The sequence below is a fragment of the Hemitrygon akajei genome, chromosome 14 (genome assembly GCF_048418815.1).
Source record: "Hemitrygon akajei chromosome 14, sHemAka1.3, whole genome shotgun sequence".
Classification (NCBI taxonomy): Eukaryota; Metazoa; Chordata; class Chondrichthyes; order Myliobatiformes; family Dasyatidae; genus Hemitrygon; species Hemitrygon akajei.
The window spans coordinates 3,664,954-3,685,361 of record NC_133137.1 but is presented as its reverse complement, the minus strand read 5'-3'; the positions used below and the strand labels follow the sequence as shown (position 1 = coordinate 3,685,361).

The window sequence follows — 20,408 nt, the reverse complement described above, 5'->3', positions numbered from 1 at the left end:
ATGGTTTGAGATGTGTCTATTTTAATACAAAGAGTATTATGAACAAAGCGGATGAGCTTAGAGTGTGGATCAGTACTTGAAGCTATGATATGGTGGCCATTACAGAGACTTGCATGGTTCAGGGGCAGGAATGGTTACCTCAAGTGCCAGGCTTTAGATGTTTCAGAAAGGACAGGAAGGGAGGCAAAAGAGGAGGGGGCGTGGCACTATTGATCAGAGAGTGTTACGGCTGCAGAAAAGGAGGAAGTCACGGATGGATTGTTCATGGAGTCTCTGTGGGTGGAACAGGAAGGGGTCAATAACTCTACTGGATGTTTTTTATAGACCACTCAATAGTAACAGGGACATCAAGGGAGGGAGACAGATTCTGGAAAGATGTAATAATAACAGGGTTGTCAAGGGAGATTTTAATTTCCCAAATATCGATTAGCATGTCCCTACAATGAGTGGTTTAGATAGGGTGGAGTTTGTTAGGTTTCTTGACACAATATGTAGATAAGCCTACAAGAGAGACTGTACTTGATTTGGTATTGGGAAATGAACCTGGTCAGGTGTCAGATCTCTCAGTGGGAAACCATTTTGAAGATAGTGATCAAGTAGAAAAGAAGAACTTACGAAAGGTTCAAAAATCTAAGTAATGATAGAGATCAGGAAGATTATAAGGCTAGCAGGAGAGCCAGAAGGGGCCATGAAAAGGCCTTGGTGGATTGGATTAAGGAAAACCCCAAGGCATTCTACAAGTACATGAAGAGCAAGAGGATAAGACGTGAGAGAATAGGACCAATCAAGTGTGACGGTGGAAAAGTGTGTATGGAACCGGAGGAGATAGCAGAGGTACTTAATGAATATTTTGCTTCAGTATTCACTATGGAAAAGGATCTTGGCATAGGGATGATTTATAACAGACTGAAAAGCTTGAGCATGTAGATATTAAGGAAGAGGATGTGCTGGAGCTTTTGGAAAGCATCAAGTTGGATAAGTCACTGGGACCAAACGAGATGTACCCCAGGCTACTGTGAGAGGTGAGGGAGGAGATTGCTGAGCCTCTGGTGATAATCTTTGCATCATCAGTGGGGACAGGAGAGGTTCCGGAGGATTGGAGGGTTGCAGATGTTGTTCCCCTATTCAAGAAAGGGAGTAGAGATAGCCCAGGAAATTATAGACTGGTGAGTCTTACTTCAGTGATTGGTAAGTTGATGGAGAAGATCCTGAGAGGCAGGATTTATGAACATTTGGAGAGGCATAATATGACTAGGAATAGTCAGCATGGCTTTGTGAAAGGCAGGTTGTGCTTTACAAGCCTGATTAAATTTTTTGAGGATGTGACTAAACAGATTGATGAAGGTAGAGCAGTAGATGTAGTGTATATGGATTTCAGCAAGGCATTTGATAAGGTACCCCATGCAAGGCTTATTGAGAAAGTAAGGAGGCATGGGATCCAAGGGGACATTGCTTTGTGGATCCAGAACCAGCTTGCCCTCAGAAGGCAAAGAGTGGTTGTAGACAGGTCATATTCTGCATGGAGTTCGGTGACCAGTTGTGTGTCTCAGGGATCTGTTCTGGGAACCCTACTCTTTGTGATTACAGCAGGACATTGATAGAAAGCAATACTGGGCTGAGAAGTGGCAAATGGAGTTCAATCCAGATAAGTGTGAAGTGGTTCATTTTGGTAGGTCAAGTATGATGGCAGAATATAGTATTAATGGTCAGACTCTTGGCTGTGTGGATGATCAGAGGGATTTTGGGGTCAGAGTCCATGGGACACTCAAAGCTGCTGCGCAGGTTGACTCTGTGGTTAAGAAGGCATACAGTGCATTGGCCTGATAGAGGTGTATAAGATGATGAGAGACATTGATGATGTGGATAGTCAGAGGCTTTTTCCCAGAGCTGAAATGGCTAGCGTGAGAGGGCACAATTTTAAGGTGCTTGGAAGTAGGTACAGAGGAGATCTCAGGGGTAAGTTTTTCAGAGAGTGGTGAGTGCATGGAATGGACTGCCAGCAACGATGGTGGAGGTGGATACGATAGGGTCTTTTAAGAGACTCCTGGATAGGTACGTGGAGCTTAGAAAAATAGAGGGCTATGGGTAACCCGAGGTAATTTTTAAGGTATGGACATGTTTGGCACAGCTTTGTGAGCTGAAGGGTCTGTATTGTGCTGTAGATTTTCTATGTTTCAAACTTGCTCACAATACTTCAAGTGACACTTTACAAGTGCTTTATAAAGTTTCAATATTTCATCATTGCTTTTTATGTTCTGGTGCTCTTGAAATGAACGCCAACATCACATTTGCCTTCCTCATCACAGACCCAACCTGCAAATTAACCTTCAGGGAATCCTGCACAAGGACTTCCAAATCCTTTTGTGCCTGAGAATTTTGTATTTTCTCTCCATTCAGAAAATAGTCAAGCCTTTCATTTCTTCTACCAAACTATATGATCATACACTTCCCAAAACTGTATTCCATCTGTCACTTCCTATTCTCCAAATCTGTCTAAGTCCTACTGTAGCCTCCCTTCACCTATCTTCATATTGTCTGTAAACTTTGCAAGGAAGCCATCAATTCCACCATCTAGATCATTGCCATATTATGTAAAAAGAATCAGTCCCAACACAAACCCCCATTGGAATACCACTAGTCACCAGCAACCAACCCTTTATTTCCACTCTTTGCCTCCTGCCATCCATGCTTTATCCATGCTAGAATCTTTCCTGTAATGCCATGTCATAGCTTGTTAAGCAGTTTCTGTCAAATGCCTTCTGAAAATCCAAACACTCACATCAACTGATTCTCCTTTGTCTATGCTGCTTGTTATTTCTTCAAAGATTTCCAACAGATTTGTTAGGCAAGATTTTCCCTTGAGGAAACCATGCTGTCTCTGGCCTACATTATCATGTGCCTCTTAGTACCCCAAAAACACATCCTCAACAATCAATTCCAACATCTTTGCAACCACAGAGCTTAGATGAACTCACCTATATTTTCTTCTACCTCTCTCCCTTCTTAAAGAGTGGAGTGACATCTACAATTTTCCATTTTTCCAGAACCATTTCAGAATCTAGTGCTTCCTGAAAGACCAGTACTGTCTCCACAAACTCTTCAGCCACCTCTTTCAGAACATCTGGTCCAGGTGACTTATCTACCTTCAGATCTTTCAGTTTCCTAAGAACTTTCTCTCTAGTAATGGTAACTTCACACTCTTCATGAACTCTGACACCTGGAACTTCCACCAAACTGCTAGTGTTTTCCACGGTGAAGATTGATGCAAAATACTTATTCACTTTGTCCACGACTTCCTTGTCCCTCATTACTACCTCTCGTTTTCTGTATCGTTTTCCAGTGATCCAATATCCACTCTCCCCTCTCTTTTACACTAAATGTGTCTGAAGAAACTTTGGTTCCTCTTTAATATTATTGGCTAGCTTAATTTTGTAGTCCATCTTTTTCTTCTTAATGACTTTTTTAGTTGCTTTCTGTTGGTTTTTAAAAGCTTCCCAATCTTCTAACTTTCTCTAATTTTTGTTCTATTGTATGCCCTCTGTTATGTTGTCTTTGACTTTTTTTAGCCACGGTTCTGTCATCTTGCCTTTAGAATACTTCTTCCCCTTTTGGATGAATATATCCTCAGCCTTCCGAATTGCTTCCAGAAATTCCAGCCATTGCTATTCTGCTGTCATCCCTACTAGTGTTCTCTTTCATTCAATTTTGGGCAACTCCTCTCTCATGCCTCTATAATTTCCTTTACTCCACTGTAATACTGATACATTGGACTTTAGCTTCTCCTCAGATTTCAGGGTGATTTTGATCATATTATGATCATCTTCCCCTAAGTGTTCTTTTACCTTAAACTCTCTAATCAATTCTGGATCATTGCACAACACCCAATCGAGAGTAAGTGATCCTCTAGTGGGCTCAACCATGAGCTTCTCTAAAAAGCCATCTCAGAGGCATACTAGAAATACCCCCTCTTGGAATCCCAACCTGATTTTCCCCAATCTACCTGCATATTGAAATCCCCCATTACTATTGTATCATTGCCCTTTTGGCAAGCATTTTCTATCTCCCGTACCAATTTGTAAACCACATCCTTACTCCTGTTTGGGGGTCTGTATACAACTACCATCAGGGTATTTTTTACCCTTGCAGTTCCTTAGCTCTATCCACAACAATTCAACACCCTCCAACCCTATGTCACCTCTTTCTAATAACAATTTCATTTTTTACCAACAGAGCCACACCACCCCCTCTGCCTTCCTGCCCATCCTTTGATACAATGTTGTTGAACATTAAACTCTCAGCTATAATCATCTTTCAGCCATGATTCAGTGATGCCTACAACATCATACATGCCAATCTATAACTGTGCTACAAGTTCATCTACATTATTTCATATACTGCGTGCTTTCAAATACAACACCTTCAGTCAGGTATTCAGCATTTTTGATTTTGTCCACCTTTTACATTGCAACTCATCCTGTTGAATGCAATTTTACCCTATCATCAACCTATCCTTGCTAGGAGTCTCAGTACACACTGTCTCTGTTTGTAAACCAACTATCTCACCTTCTGCACTATCACTCCAGTTCCCATTCCCCTGCCAAATTAGTTTAAACCCACTGAACAACTCTAGCCAACCTGCCCACAAGGATATTGGACCTCCATGAGTTCAAGTGTAATCCGCCCCTTTTGTACAGGTCATACCTTCCCCAGAAGAGATCCCAATCAATGATCCACAAATCTGAACCCCTGCCCTCTGCACCAGTTCCTAAGCCATGCATTCACCTGCCAGATCTTTCTATTCTAACCCTCACTGGCACATGGCACAGGCAACAATCCAGAGATTACTATCCTGGAAGAACTGGTTTTCCGCTTTCTACCTAGTTCCCTAAAATCTCTCTTCAGGACCTCCTCACTCTGTCTACCTATGTCACCGGTGCCAATATGTACCCGAGACTTCTGGCCTCTCGCGCTCACCCTTGAGAATGCCTTGTGTCTTGTGTCTCGGACACAATCCGAGTCATCCCTGATCCTTGCCCCGTTGAGGCAACATACCATCTGGGTGTCCCTATCGCACCCACAGAACCTCGTCTCTGTTCCTCTGACTGTGGAATCTCCTATCAACACTGCAGTTCTCTTCCCCTCTCTGTTCTCCTGTGGTACAGCACCAGACTCAATGCCAGAGACCCAGTCACTGTTAGGTTGCCCCCTCAATAGTATCTAAAGTTGTATACTTATCATTGAGGGGAAAGTTATACTCTCACTGCCTGTGCATTTCCCCCCCTTCTCCTGACAGTCACCTGTCCACTGCAAGCTAGGGGTAACTACCTCCCTATAGTTCCTATCTATCACCTCCTCATTCTCCTGTATGAATCAAAGTTAGAAACATAGAAAACCTACAACACAATACAGGCCCTTCGATTGTGCCAAACATGTCCCTACCTTAGAAATTACTAGGCTTACCCATAGTCCTCTATTTTACCAAGCTCCATGTACCTATCCAAAAGTCTCTTAAAAGACCCTATCATATCCGCCTCCACCACCGTTGCCGGCAGCCCATTCCACGCACTCACCACTCTGAGTAAAAAACCTACCCCTGACATCTCCTCTGTACCTACTCCCCAGCACCTTAAACCTGTGTCCTCTTGTGGCAACCATTTCAGCCCTAGTTCATCGAACTACAGCTCCAGCTCTTTAATATATTCGCTGGAGAGCTGCATCTCGGTGCGCCTGGTGCAGATGTGTTTATCTGGGAGACTGGAGGTCTCCCAGATTTCCCACCTCCCACATACAGTACAGAACACTGCCCCTGGAGCCATTCTCAATACACTATGCACATCCCCTGTACTATGTTTCATCCCAAGAAAAGTGATAGATAATAAATAGTTCATCTTCCAAAATGTTTACGTTTTCAAAGGAACTTTGGTTAGTTAATTTTAGACAGCGGAACACTTGACATAGTGTTGCAACGCTGGGGAACATTGCAATGTTGCAGGCTATGACTATCAGCTGGGATTTAATGCACGAGTCCAGAGCAGCTAAACTAGTTGAGCTTAATTAAGAAATTAACAATAGCCAGTCAGGATTCATGTTATTTATTAGTTATTATGGTTCACAATGAGCTGGATTACATAATATACATCAATGTGTTATGCAAAACTGGCTGAATTTGTTTCTGGATAACTATTTGAACACCACTGGTAAATTTTTTTAAAAACATTTTTTCAATGACAAGATGGGACGAAAATGACTTAGTAGCAAAAGTGGAGAAATATACATTGTTTTAGTTTACATCACAAAGTTTCTATTACCAGTAAGCTCTTCATGCCTATCCTAATCCTACTTACCTACATTAGCTCAGTAACCTTCTATGCTTGGCAATTCAGGTACTTGTCCAGACGCTTCTTAAATGTTGGGAGAGTCTCGGAATCGGGTAACGTTGCCAACTTTGGAAAGTCAGTTCACAACAGACGATTAACTGGAATGGTGATTGTTAGAAAAGAGATTATTAACAGCGGTTGAACCAGTAACTGGTAAATTGGTTCATTATTGTCACAGGCATAGAGGTCCAGTAGAAAACTTTGATCAGCATGATATCCATACAGATCATTTTATCACATTGGGGTGAGCTGCTACAAGAGGAAAACAATAACATGTTGTAGTGGAAGGTCAGCAGACATGCAAGTCTGTTATTATCAGAGTCAGAGACTATCACTAACATATGACATATAATTTGTTGTTTTCTGGCAGAGCAATACATAAAATATACTATAAATTATAAAGAGAAATATATGATGATGGTGGCTGCTTCTTTTCTTGCAAAGATCAGGAGGGAACTCCATCACTGTAGGACTTTTTGTCCCTCCTGCACTGCATAGGTTCATAGTGAGAATCGGTGCGCAGACTGATTCCACTATTTAGACCAGGGGATGTTCCACAATGGCACAGTGAGCTGCAATGACTGTAGTGACCGCAAGGCTGTAGGTTGAGTATAGGAGTTATCCTTCTAGACAAGCTGCCTGGCAAGAGTAACGAGTCCTGACTACCTGGGTTTGGAATTGGAGTTGTCCTTCTCCTAGGCTGGCTGCCAACCAAGGCTGATGAGCCCAGCCTGCCTGCCCAGTTATACCACTGAACACTCGGTCACGCCAAGGTACAGCAAGTTCAGTAAGAACAGGGACATCATGTGAAGTTGATATGGGCACAGTGGTGTAGGAGAGGTCATATGCGAGTGACCTCCTGCAAGGCAAGCCAAACAGTGGTCCTGCGGCGATCACAACACCTGGAAAGGAGAGGCTATGGGAGACGCTTCACCTTCCCCAAGTGAGTAGGACTCGCCCATCACCATAAGAAATACATCTAAAAATGATAAATAACTGGTGCAAAAATAGTGAGGTAGTGTTCATTGTCCATTCAGAAATCTGATGGTGGAAAAGAAGCTGTTCTTAAAATAATGAGTGTGTTCCTTCAGGCTCCTGTACTTCCTCCCTGATGGTAGCAATGAGAAGAGGGCATGTCCTGGGTGACGGGTCCTTAACGATGGTTGCCACCTTTTGAGGCATCGCCTTTAGAAGATGTCAATCTTATAATTATTGGTAATTTAGTCATTCTTATCATCATAGAATTCCGATTTAAAAAGTTAGAGCGATCATAATAAAAGAAATGAGTAGATCTGCAGAGAGCAGTTTGCAATGAGTTGGCATGTTCAAGAGAGAGATCTTTTATTGATAAAACAATGTTCAGCATTCAGTATTCACCCCAGTTCAGTATTTATAACACAGAAATCGCAAATATGTTTGCGATCAGCAAGCCTCCATAAACAGCAAAGCAGCAACCACCAGGGCAGGAGTCCATGGAAAAGTCCCCTCCTCTTCTTCAGTTAAGTTTCATCTACATGTGAGGCCTCGATAAACATCTCACCCAGAAGTCAACAGACCAGCCAGATCAAGTCTCAGGATATGGGCTGGGCAGTCACAACAAAAGTTGGGGTTTGCAAGTGGAGTAAGCATTTCAGAATCTTTCTGAGCTGTTTACTGCACACTGGAACAACGAGATTAATTTCACAACGTTCTCAGCATTTTATCCATTATCTTGATATAATTGGTCGTTTTCCTTGGAAACCTCAGGTACTAAGTTTACGGTTGAAAGTGGGTTCATTTCCAACACTTGCTGGTGTGTGGATATTGACATCAGTTCTTTCAGTCGACATATGATATTCTCAGTGCAAGGTTGTATTAAAAAAAAAGCCTTTCAGGACTATGGAATTTCTCCAAGGGTAGAGGATTGTATTAACAAATCAGTAAGGGGCGAAGGGGGTAGGTACACAAGGTAATCAAAACGGGCAACAGAATGTTGACCTTCAAGTCAAAGAGTCTAGAATGCAAGGGGACGTTGCATGCAACCTTGGCAACACTCCATCTGTAATCCCATGTCAAAATTCGAGACATAGCCTTGGGAATGATCTTGGAAAGTGGGTAGCAAAGTTTCATCAAGGGCTTAAAAGTTACCTTGAAAAGTCAAGTCAAGTTGCCAACTTCACGATGAGGTACAGGTGAAATGCAAAGCTTGCTTGCTGTAGCATTGCAGGCACAGACAACAACAGGTAGAAGGTATTTTTAAATTATACATACTTTGCACAAGACAAAGAAGGTAAAAATAGACTGTGCAAAAAAAAAGGAGGAAACAATCAGAGACAGGTCCACGGTAGTGCAGGAGGTGCTCACTGCTCTCCCGCCGCTGACGTAACGGTTAGGATTCTACAGGTTAGTTCAAGAATCTGATGGTTGTAGGAAAGGAGCTGTTCCTGAACCTGGTGCTGTGGGACTCCAGGCTTCTGTACCCCCTGTCTGATGGTAGAAATGAGAAGTGGGCATGACCCAGTTGGAAGGGATCCTTAATGACAGGTGTTGCCCTCTTGATGCTGTCAGGCCAGGAAAGATGCTTATTCAGCAGAGTTTAGAGGTTCAAAAGCCAGTCTAACTGAGGCTTTAAATGATAAAGGAATCAATTTCTATCATGTATGATGGTTGGTATATTTTTAAAGCAGTGTAGCACATGATGCTTACACCAGCCACTGGGTTAATTGGGAATTGATAACCTTCAGCTGTTAATGTTTTATAAGTGGCCCCTTTGCTGTTATTTGTGCTGGTAAACATGGATTGGATATTGCTGCTTCGGAGAGGATCAGGTTAATGATCATGTGTGGATACATTTGTGAACACGAGAAATGCAGCCAATCTCAGTCATTTACCCAGTCCATGGAACAAGGGGCCTCAGAGTAAACAATATCATTGAGGTCATAACCACAAGAGACCCTGCAAATGCTGGAAGTCCAGAGCAACACACAGAAAATGCTGGAGGAACTCAGTAGGTCAGATAGCATCTACAGAGACGAATAAACAGGGAACGTTTCTGACCAAGGTTCTTCATCAGAACTGGAAAGGAAGGGGAAAAAGCCAGAATAAGAATGTGGGGGAGAGGAAAAAGTACAAGCTGGGAGGTGATAGGTGAAGCCAGGTGAGTGGTAAGGTAGGTGGGTGGGGGAGGGGGAGTGAATCAAGAAGCTGGGAGGTGATAGGTGGAAAAGGTAAAGGGCTGAAGAAGATGGAATCTGAGAGGAGAGGAGAGTGGACCATGAGGTGCCATGGAAGGCACACAGCAGAGTAATATGGCCATACCCCAAAAGGCAGCAACAATGTCAACTGTAATTACAGCTGGAGATACAGGAGACCTTTGCAAAACCATTTCCACCACTGGACCATGGGAGGAGGTTGTAAAAACTTCAAAGAAACATTTTAACTCAGCACTTTCAGAGATTTCTGTGAGTTACAATTTGATATACCGTAATCAACCAGGGACCAAAGGAGCGACACTGAAGAACAGACATTCAAAGGAGCGGCCATTCTTTTGAGTGTATCAATGTTTAGAGTGGCTTTGGTTCATCAGGCTTGGGCAAGGTAAAGCATCTGAGAGGTTTCTCTTTCGTTCTTATTTGTTCATTCCTCATCTGTTAAGGAATAGTACTGTTGTGAGAATGGCTCCAGGGGCAGTGGTTTGTAGTGTGTGTGAGATTTAGGAAGTCTGGGGACTTCCAGTCTCCCAGATATGCACATCTGCACCAGATGCATTGAGTTGCAGCTCCTGAGAGAACGTATTAAGGAACTGGAGCTGCAGCTTGATGACTTTAAACTCACATGGGAGAATCAGGAGGCGATAGACTGGAGCTAGAGGGAGTAGTCATCCCAAGGTTGCAGGAGACAGGTATTTGGGTGACTGGAGAAGGAGGGGAAATGCATTGCCAGTGCAGAGTACAACCTGTGGCCGTTCCCCACAGTACACAACTTTAGATACTGTTGAGGGGGATGACCTACTGGGGGCAGTCACAGTGACCAGCTCGCTGGCACTGCCTGGTTGTGTGGCTCAGAAGAGCAGAGAGGTGAAGAGGACGGCAGTGTTGATAGGAGATTCCATAGTCAGAGGACAGAGATGAAATTCTGTGGGTGCAATAGACACACCCAGATGGTACAGTATTGTTGCTTCCCAGGTGCCAGGATCAGGGTTGCCTCAGGTTGGATCGATGACAATTTAAGCAGGAGGGGGAGCAGCCAGAAGTCTCGGGGACAAATTGGCACCAGTGACATAGATAGACAAGGTGAGGAGGTCCTGAAGAGAGATTTTAGGGAGCTAGGTAAAAAAGCGGAAAAACCAGGATCTCTAAAATAGTAATCTCTGGATTGCTGCCTGTGCCACGTGCCAGTGATGGTAAGAGTAGGATGATCTGGCAGATGAATGTGTGGCTGAGGAACTGATGCAGGGGTCAGTTTATGGATCGTTGAGATCTCTTCAGGGGAGGGACACCAATGGGTCCAATATCCTCATGGGCAGGTTGGCTAGAGTTGTTCAGGAGGGTTTAAGCTAATTTAGCAGGGGGATGGGAACTGGAGTGACAAGTGCTGAAGATGAGATAGATGGTTTACAAACAGAGGCAATGTGTAGTGAGACTCCTAGCAAAGAGAGGCTGATAAAAGGGCAAAATTGCAGTCAACATGGTGAGTTGTAATGTAAAATGTGGATGAAATCAAAAAGGGTGAACACAAGACTGAAAGTGTTGTATTTTAATGTGTGCAGTATACAGAATATGGTAGATGAACTTGTAGCACAGTTACAGAGTGGCATGTATAATGTTGTGGACATCACTGAATTGTGGCTGAAAGAATATTATAGCTGGGAGCTTAATGCCCAGGGATACACATTGTATCAAAAGGACAGGCAGGAAGGCAGAGGGGATGACATGGCTCTGTTGGTAAAAACTGAAATCAAATCATAAGAAAGGGGTGACATAGGTTTGGAAGGTGTTGTATCATTGTGGATAGAGCTAAGGAACCTAAAAAGACCCTAATGGGAGTTATATACAGACTCCAAACAGTAGTAAGGGATATGGTCAACAAATTGGTTACGTATGTCTGGAACAGAGGGGCCAATACATAGGATCGGAAAAAGCTGCAAAGGGCTGTAAACTCGCCAGCCCCACTGTGGGCGCTATCCTCCCCACCATTGAGGACATCTTCAAGCAGGCAGCATCCACCATCGAGGACCCCACCACCCAGGACGTGACCTCTTCTCATTGCTATCGTCGGGTACAGAAGCCTGAAGACACACACTGAACATTTCAGGAGCATCTTCTTCCCCTCCATGTCTGAATGTTTCATGAACCAATGAACACTACCTCACTTCTTTTCCTCTCTTTGTTGCACCAGTTATTTGTAATACATTTTTAAATTATAATTTATAGATTTTAAGTATTGTACTGTACTGTCGCAAAACAACAAATTTCATGGCAGTGATATATCAGTGATAATAAACCTGATTCTAATATACTGTTTAAACTGGCATCATAGTCAGCACAGACATGATGGGCTGAAGGGCCTGTTCCTGAGCTGTACTGTACTGTTTCAGTATCTATTATCTTCGTAGATCTGTTTGTATCAGAGGCTGACTGATAGCCTCACTCGGCTGAGGTGCCTGAATAAGATCAATTTTCAATCAGCCTGAGATGCTCTGCTAATCAAAGAACCTGTCAACACTCATTATTCAGCCTCACTCAAAACTTGTTCATTTCTGGCAATTATGAGAGAATAACTAACACTGCTTTAATTGTACAAGAGCATATAGGAGGGAAATTAGTATAACTGAGGGAAAAGCCCAGCAGAAGAATGAATGTAATTAATTTTTCACATAATGAAGGGAAAACTGTTGAATGGTTGGAACAAGGTTTGTAAAAATCACTTAAGAAGTATGATTAGAGCTCTCAGATAGAAGTAAACAGTATCTGTTTGGAGCAGCTTTCAAACACAGTGTTTGCACAAATGCCTGGAATGTGACTTACCACTGGCTCAGTGAACATAACTGTGGTAACTGCTGTGTGTACGTGTTGCCTGTGTGGTCCAACCCAGCTTAGAAAGTCTGACAGTCGCAACAAGACTGTGCTCCCACTTCCATCTGGGAAAATCCTCCCAATCCAGAAAATATGTCCTTGTTCTTTTAGTGTACTCCACTTGGAATGTCCACTGCTCACGGAAGGTGTCCCAGTCGAGGATCTGTGTCCAGTGGTGTCCCAGCCCAGAGACTGAGGTTGTGTCCCTGCCCACCTGTCACCTGAGGACAACAACCAGGAGCCAGAGACTGAAGCCAGAAAAAAATACTCAGCAGGTCACCTGGAGCAAGGTACCTGAAGGTGCGAGACGTAAAACTCCAAGGTGGATGCCAGTTCTTAACATCCACTCTATCAAGGCCTTTCACCATTCGATAGGTTTCAATGAGGTCACCCCTCATTCTTCTGAATTCTAGTGAATACTGGCCCAGAGCCATCAAACGCTCTTCATATGCCAAGCTGTTCAATCCCGGAATCATTTTCGTGAACCTCCTTTGAACCCTCTCCAGTTTCAGCAGATCCTTTCTAAGATAAAGGGCCCAAATGCTCCTCAGACAGCATGAAGTCAATACTCCCCAATGCCATTAGGCTTTACAATTCTACCGCCAGGACTTAAGAACTTTTTAAAAGCTATTATTAATGCTTTTTGAGATAGTGATTTAGATGCATATCATATTTTTTACTGAGTTAAGTATTGTATGTAATTAGTTTTGCTACAACAAGTGTATGGGACATTGGAAAAAAGTTGAATTTCCCCATGGGGATGAATAAAGTATCTATCTATCTATCTATCTATCAAAACTGCTCACAATACTCAAAGTGAAACCTCACCAGTGCTTTATAAAATCTCAACATTACATCCTTGCTTTTATATTCTCATCCTCGTGAAATGAATGTTAACCTCGTGTTTGCCTTCCTCTCCACAGTCTCCACCTGCAAATTAACCTTTAGGGAATCCTGCACAAAGACTTACAAGTCCCTTTGCATCTCAGTTTTTGAATTTTCTCTTAATTTAGAAAATAATCTACTCTTTCATTTCTTCTACCAAAGTGCATGACCATACACTTCACAGCACTATATTCCACCTGCCACTTCTTTGTCCATTCTCCTGATCCAAGTCCTTTTGTAGACTTTCTACTTCCTCAAAGCTACCTGCTCCTCCACCTATCTTCATATCGTCTGCAAACTTTGAAACAAAGCCATCAATTCCATCATCCAAATCATTGACATACAACAGAAAAAGAATTGGTCCCAACGCAGACCCCTGTGGAACACCACTAGTCACCAGCAGCCAGCCAGAAAAGGCTTCATTTATTCCCACTTTTTGCCTCCTGCAATCAGCCACTGTTTTATCCATGCTAGAATCTTTCCTGTAATACCATGGGCTCATAGTTCGTTAAGCTGCATCTTGTGGCTTCTTGTCAAGGGCCCTCTGATAATCCAAGTACATTGCATCAACCAATTCTCCTTCTATCCTACTTGTGATTTCTTCAAAGAATTCAAAGAGATTTGTCTGGCAAGCTTTTCTCTTGAGGAAACCATGCTGATTATGGTTATTTTATCATATGCCTCCAACTACACCGAAACCACATCCTTAACAATAGACTCCAACTTTTTCCCAACCACAGAGTTTAGACTAACTGTCCTATAATTTACTTTCTTCTGCCTCTCTCCCTTCTTGAAGAGTGGAGTGACATCTGCAATTTTCCAGTCTTCTGGAATCATTCCAGAATCTAGTGCTTCTAGAAAGATCATTACTAATGCACCCATGATCTCTTCAGCCACCTCTTTCATAACCCTGGGTGTACACCATCTGGTCTAGGTGACTTCTCTACCTTCAGATCTTTCAGTTTCCCAAGAACCTTCTCCCTAGTAATGGCAACTTCACACACTTCTGACCTCTGACATGATGGAACTTCCTTTGTACTGCTAGTGTTTTCCACAGTGAAAACTAATGCAAAATACTTATTTAGTTCATCCACCATTTATTTGTCCTCCATTACTACTTCTTCAGCATCGTTTTCCAGTGGCCCAATATCCACTCTCACCTCCCTTTTACATTTTATGTATCTGAAGAAACTTTTGGTATCCTCTTTAATATTACTAGCTAGCTTACATTTGTATTCCATCTTTTCCTTAATGACTTTTTAGTTGCCTTCTGCTGTTTTTAAAAGTTTCCCAATCCTATAACTTCTCAATAATTTTTTCTCTTTTATATGCTCCCACTTTGACTTTTATGTTGGCCTTGACTTCTCTTGCTGTGTCATCTTTCCTTAAGAATACTTCTCCTCTTTGAGATGTATATATCCTCTGCCTTCAGAATTGCTTCCAGAAATTCCAGCCATTGCTGCTCTGCCATCACCCCTGCCAGTGTATTTTTCCAATCAATTTTGGCCATTTCCTCTTTCATACCTCTGTAATTCCCTTTACTCCACATCTGACTTTAGCTTCTCCTTCTCAAATTTCAGGGTGAGTTTGATCATATTATGCTCACTTGCTTCTAGTGGTTCTTTTACCTTAAGCCCTCTAATCATTTCTAGTTCATTGCACAACACCCAATCCAGAAGAGTTGATTCTCTAGTAGCCTTCAGGCTTCTGTATCTCCTTCCTGATGGTAACAATGAGAAGAGGGCACATCCTAGGTGATGGGGGTCCTTAATGATGGACACCACCTTTCTGAGGTCCTTGAAGTCCTATCTTTCAGCGTTCTACCTGGCTCCCTAAAATCACTCTGCAGGGCATCCTCTACCTATGGCACTGGTGCCAATATGCACCAAGAATTTTGACTGCTCAACCTTGCCCTGAAAACATCAAGGTAGATCCGGAACCCAAACACAGAGCTGGAACATACACACACAGAAAGAAGAGCTGCTGACACTGTAAGGAGACATAGAACCAAACCACTCTTCAAATGAACTCACTCTCACAGCAATAGGACTCATGCTTGGTAGTCTTAATATAGGATGCTGAGAAGTTCTGGAAGTAATCAGAGAAGTACACTCCTCTGGCAACAAGGGCACAGCTTTCTTCTTGCAAATGGCTATGGTGACATTTATAAATGCTTTCAAAATGGGGCCAAGCTGCAACTTCTGTTAAGATTGCTGCTGAAGGAGATGGCCTGCATTCGGGTTCAAGAACTGTGTACGTCGGTAGCTGGGGGGAGAGGAAAGGGGCTTGTTTTGCTGTTGCTCTTTCATTGCTTGTAGTGTACTGTGTTCTTCCAAGCATTTTGGGCATGGTATGGTGACACCAGAATGCGGGCTGCCCCCAGCACACTCTGTGAATGTGAATGCAAATGCCGTACTTCACTGTACGTTTCAACGTGCACATGATAAATAAATTTAAATTTTGAATCCTAAATTGATTCTGAGGTTGCTGAGCCACTGAGTAACATTTTTATAGAGGGACAGTTCCACTGGAGAAGAGCAGGAGGTGATGGCGACCATTGATTGATCTGGGTTACTATATTCATGCATGCAAGAGGGCTTGACATTAGCTGAGTGTTAACTGGCCACACGGCCCGTCTCCTGCTCAGATTCTGTTTAGATTACACTGTGCCTTTCGTATTTGAGCAGTCACAGGGAGCCTGGTCTTTGGTCTTAAATGACTTTGCTGATCAGAAGCGTCAGATCAGAATCAGGTATATTATCACTGACTTATGGTATTTCACATGAAATTTGTGTAATGGCAGCTGCGCAGTGCAAAGCCATAAAATTAAGATAAATAACAAAAAATATATAAATAATGGCAAAAAATTATTTTTCCTTGTGAATGCTGGTAAGAAAATGAATCTCAAGGGAGAAAATGGTGACATATGCACATTTATAATAAATTTTCTTTGCACATCGGTTTGCAAGGCCTTCCACTGTATCTGGAGTACATTCCTCTCCAGTACTGTCCAAATGCAGTTGCCCAGGTTGCCACTGCACTGTGAGGGGCTGCTCTTCCAGCATTCTTATTCAGTGAGCAAGAGGTCACAATAGGATGGAGAAGGCACAGGTAAATCTGCATTTGCTGAGAACTGCCTGATAATGTATGGAAAGAGGTTCACAGTTTTCGAGAATCCCTCCCGTTTCTCTGTACACTGGGTCATGCAGTCAATAGAAAACGCTTGTTTTCTGCACTTTGAATGCCAGATGTTTACCAAATGGGTTCAGGATGGCACGGAGCTCAGAACACAATATGCATCACCCAGTGCCTGTGTTGATCAGAACGGGGACACACTCACAGACAATGCGTCACCGGGTTCGGATAGGGCCCAAGTGCGGAGGGAGAAACACTGAAGCATGTCAATAATTCAGACTTTAAGGTGAACAGAGTTAGAGGGAAAAGAAAACAATAAACACTGGGCCAAACAGGGCTATTAACCAAAACTCTCAAATGGAAAATGAATCCAACACTGCGGCTGAAATGAATAGCTAAATGTGAAAGGAATACTGCTAGTCTTCAGAGTCGGTTGACTCGACAGTCTAATTTCTCAGACAAGGCTGAATGCAAGCCAGCAGCGCTGCTGTGACGGGTTCAAGTCTCGACAAGCACTAAGACGGAAAGAATGGAGTTAAGTACTATCATTATGAAATAATAATTAGCTGACACGTGCATATTCACGAACACAATTGCCATATCTACTGCGCTGCCGAATCCTTGAATTGACGGGCCCCCCTCTCAACACCTTGTTGACAGCCTTTTGCACTACAAACGGTCCCAGGAGCGCGGTGCCAATTTGCTGCTCTCGACATTCAGGGGAAGATCCCTTGACCTTCTCTCCTGGCTTGAATAGCCTTACCTGTCAGAGCCAATCAGTCTGCCAGAACTGTTGTTTCTGGACGCGCAGCAGAGAAGCACTGGCTCATCTTCAGGTGCCTTTGTAGTGCTGGATCAATCTCCTGAAATTGCTCTGAAATTCAAAGGGAGACATCTGTGGAAGACGACCAGAGATTATTGTGGGCAATCTCTGTCCAAACCAATTGGGAGCTCCAGGACATGGATTTGGAAGAGGCAAGGCAGCGCAGGATTGTCTCCAACTCCTGGTTCACTCTCTCAGTCTGGTCATTCAATTGGGGGTGGAAACCAGTCAAGAGGCTAGCTAAGGCTCCTACAAGGTAGCAGAAAGCCTTCCAAAAGTGGGAATTGAACTGTGGTCCACGACTTGACACTATGTCTTGAGGAAAACCATGGAGCCTGAACACATGTTGAACCATGAGTGTGGCAGGTGATGGGAGCTTGAAGAGGGCAGCTTTGGAAAATCGATCCCCAATGACTAAAGTGGTGGTGTTTCCATTAGATGGGGGAAGACCAGTGATGAAATCTACTGAGAGGTGGAACCAGGGGCGGTGGGGCACAGGCAGTGGACATAACAGACCCACAAGATGCTGGCGTGATGTCTTGTTCCGAGTACAGGTCGGACAGGCAGATACAAAGTCGTGGACATCCTGGGACATAGATGGCCACCAAAAAATTGTGTCTGTAAACTCCTGGGTCCGTTGAATTCCCAGATGCCCAGCCAGATGGGAGGAGTGACCCCATTCCAGCACTTCGGAATGCACCACAGCAGGAACAAAGAGTCGGTTGGGAGGTCCCCCATCCAGCACTGAAATTGAACCGTGTGAAGAAGAGAGCTAACCAGGCTTGATGAGAGTTGAGTCTCTTAGTATCCTGAATATAGGGGAGGTTCTTGTGGTCTGTCTAGACCAAGAATGGATGTTCTGCCCCCTCCAGCCAGTGTCGCCATTCCTCCGGGGCCTCCTTGACGGCCAGAAGCTCCCGGTTCTCAACGACATAATTCCTCTCGGCCAGAGCCAAGCAACGGGAAAGAACGGCACAAGGGTGCAACTGGCTATCTGCAGATGAGTGCTGAGAGAGGACAGTCTGATGCATCAAACTCGACAATGAATGGCTGAGATGGGTCTGGGTGTTGCAGCAGTGGGGAAGTGGTGAAATATCACTTTAGCTCGGAAAATGCTTGTTCGGTACTGTCTGTCCAATGGATCCTGCTGAGGTCTTCTCAGTGAGTGCGTTAATTGGAGCCGCAATAGAGCCGAAATTCCGGATGAAGCAACGATAAAAGTTTGCAAACCCCATAAAGCGCCGTATCTGTTTGACTGTAGACGGTTTGGGTCACTCTGCAACTGCCTGAACTTCACTCGGGTCCATTTGAACACCGGATGGGGTAAGTATATAGGCCAAAAATGACACCTGGTCTTTATGGAACTCTCATTTTTCGGGCTTGGCGTACAGGCTATTTTCAAGAAACATTGAGTACTCTCCGGACATGCTGGACTTTACTTTTATTGTCACCAAACAATTGATACTAGAGCATACAATCATCACAGCGATACTTGATTCTGCACTTCGCGCTCCCTGAAGTACAAATCAAAGTAAATATAATAAAAAATTTAAATTACAAATCATAATTGGAAAAGGGAAAGTAAGGTAGTGCAAGTCAGGTTCGGATATTTTGAAGGTACGGCCCAGATCCAGGTCAGGATCTGTTCAGCAGTCTTATCACAGTTGGAAAGAAGCTGTTCCCAAATCTGGCTGTACGTATCTTCATGCTCCTGAACCTTCTCCCAGAGGGAAGTGGGACAAAAAGTGTGTTGGCTGGGTGGGTCTTGCCCTTGATTATCCTGGCAGCACTGCTCCGACAGCATGTGGTGTAAAGTGAGTCCAAGGATGGAAGATTGGTTTGTGTGATGTGCTGGGCTATGTTCACGATCTTCTGCAGCTTCTTCCAGTCTTGGACAGGACAACTTCCATACCAGGTTGTGATGCACCCTAGAAGAATGCTTTCTACAGTGCACCTATAAAATTTAGTGAGGGTTTTAGGGGACAGGCCAAATTTCTTCAGCTTTCTCAGGAAGTAAAGGTGCTGGTGGGCCTTCTTGGCAGTGGATTCTGCTTGGTTAGACCAAGTCAGGTCATTTGTGATATTCACCCTGAGGAACTTAAAGCTTTTAACCTGTTCCACCTGCGCACCACCAATGTAGATGGGGTTGTGTGGTCCGCTACTCCTTCTGAAGTCAACAACCAATTCCTTTGTCTTGCTGACGTTGAGGGATAGGTTATTGTCTTCGCACCATGCCACCAGGTTCTTAATTTCCTCTCTGTACTCAGACTCATCATTACCCAAGATACGGCCTACAAGTGTGGTGTCATCAGCAAACTTATATATTGAATTTGATGGAAACTTGGCTACACGGTCATGGGTGTACAGTGAGTACAGCAGGGGGCTGAGTACACAGCCTTGTGAGGCACCAGTGCTCAGAGTGATTGTAGAGGAGAGCTTGTCCCCTGTTTTTACAGCCTGGGTTCTGTCTGTGAGGAAGTTGAAGATCCAGCTGCAGATCTGAGTGCTAAGACCCAGGTTCTGGAGCTTAGGAATCAGTTTATTTGGAATGATGGTTTTAAAGGCAGAGCTGTAGTCGATGAAAAGGAACCTTACATATGCGTCTTTATTCTCCAGGTGTTCTCCAGGATGTGCTCCTGATGAGAGTGGGAATAGATAAGGATGTCATCTAAATACACAAACACAAACTGGTTCAACACGAACCTGAGCACATCATTAACCAAGGCCTGGAATACCGAAAGGCATCACCAGGTACTCATAGTGGCCATTAGAGGTGTTGAAAGCCGTTTTCCACTCATCCCCTTCTCTTATTTGGGAAAATATTTTTGCTCCCTGGAGATGTTCAAACGCAGACGCCAGCAAGGGAAGAGGGTAGTGGTTCTTCGCAGTGATGTTGTTCAGGGGCCGTTAATCGATGCAGGGATGGAGCTTGCCATCTTTCTTGCTCGCAAAAGAAGCCCGCTCCTGCCGGCGAGGGTGGCGGACGGATAAACCCCATGCTCAATGCCTCCTCAGTGCTTCCTCCATGGCCACCATTTCAGGATGAGATGGGGAGAGTGCCGGCCCTGGGGAGGACTAGTGCCAGGAAGTATGGTGGGTGTGGGGACAGGGTGGTGACCTTTCTTTTACCGAAAA

At 43.8% G+C, this 20,408-nt stretch overlaps 1 long non-coding RNA gene across 1 annotated transcript in view; it reads right to left on the bottom strand.

The window, feature by feature from the left end:
• Positions 1 to 20,408, bottom strand: part of LOC140738953 (uncharacterized) — a 58,372-nt gene that overhangs the window by 5,000 nt on the left and 32,964 nt on the right. Inside the window, exon 2 of the long non-coding RNA XR_012101484.1 lies at positions 6,345 to 6,475. This is a non-coding gene — a long non-coding RNA (uncharacterized lncRNA). The remainder of the gene's footprint in view (positions 1 to 6,344; positions 6,476 to 20,408) is intronic.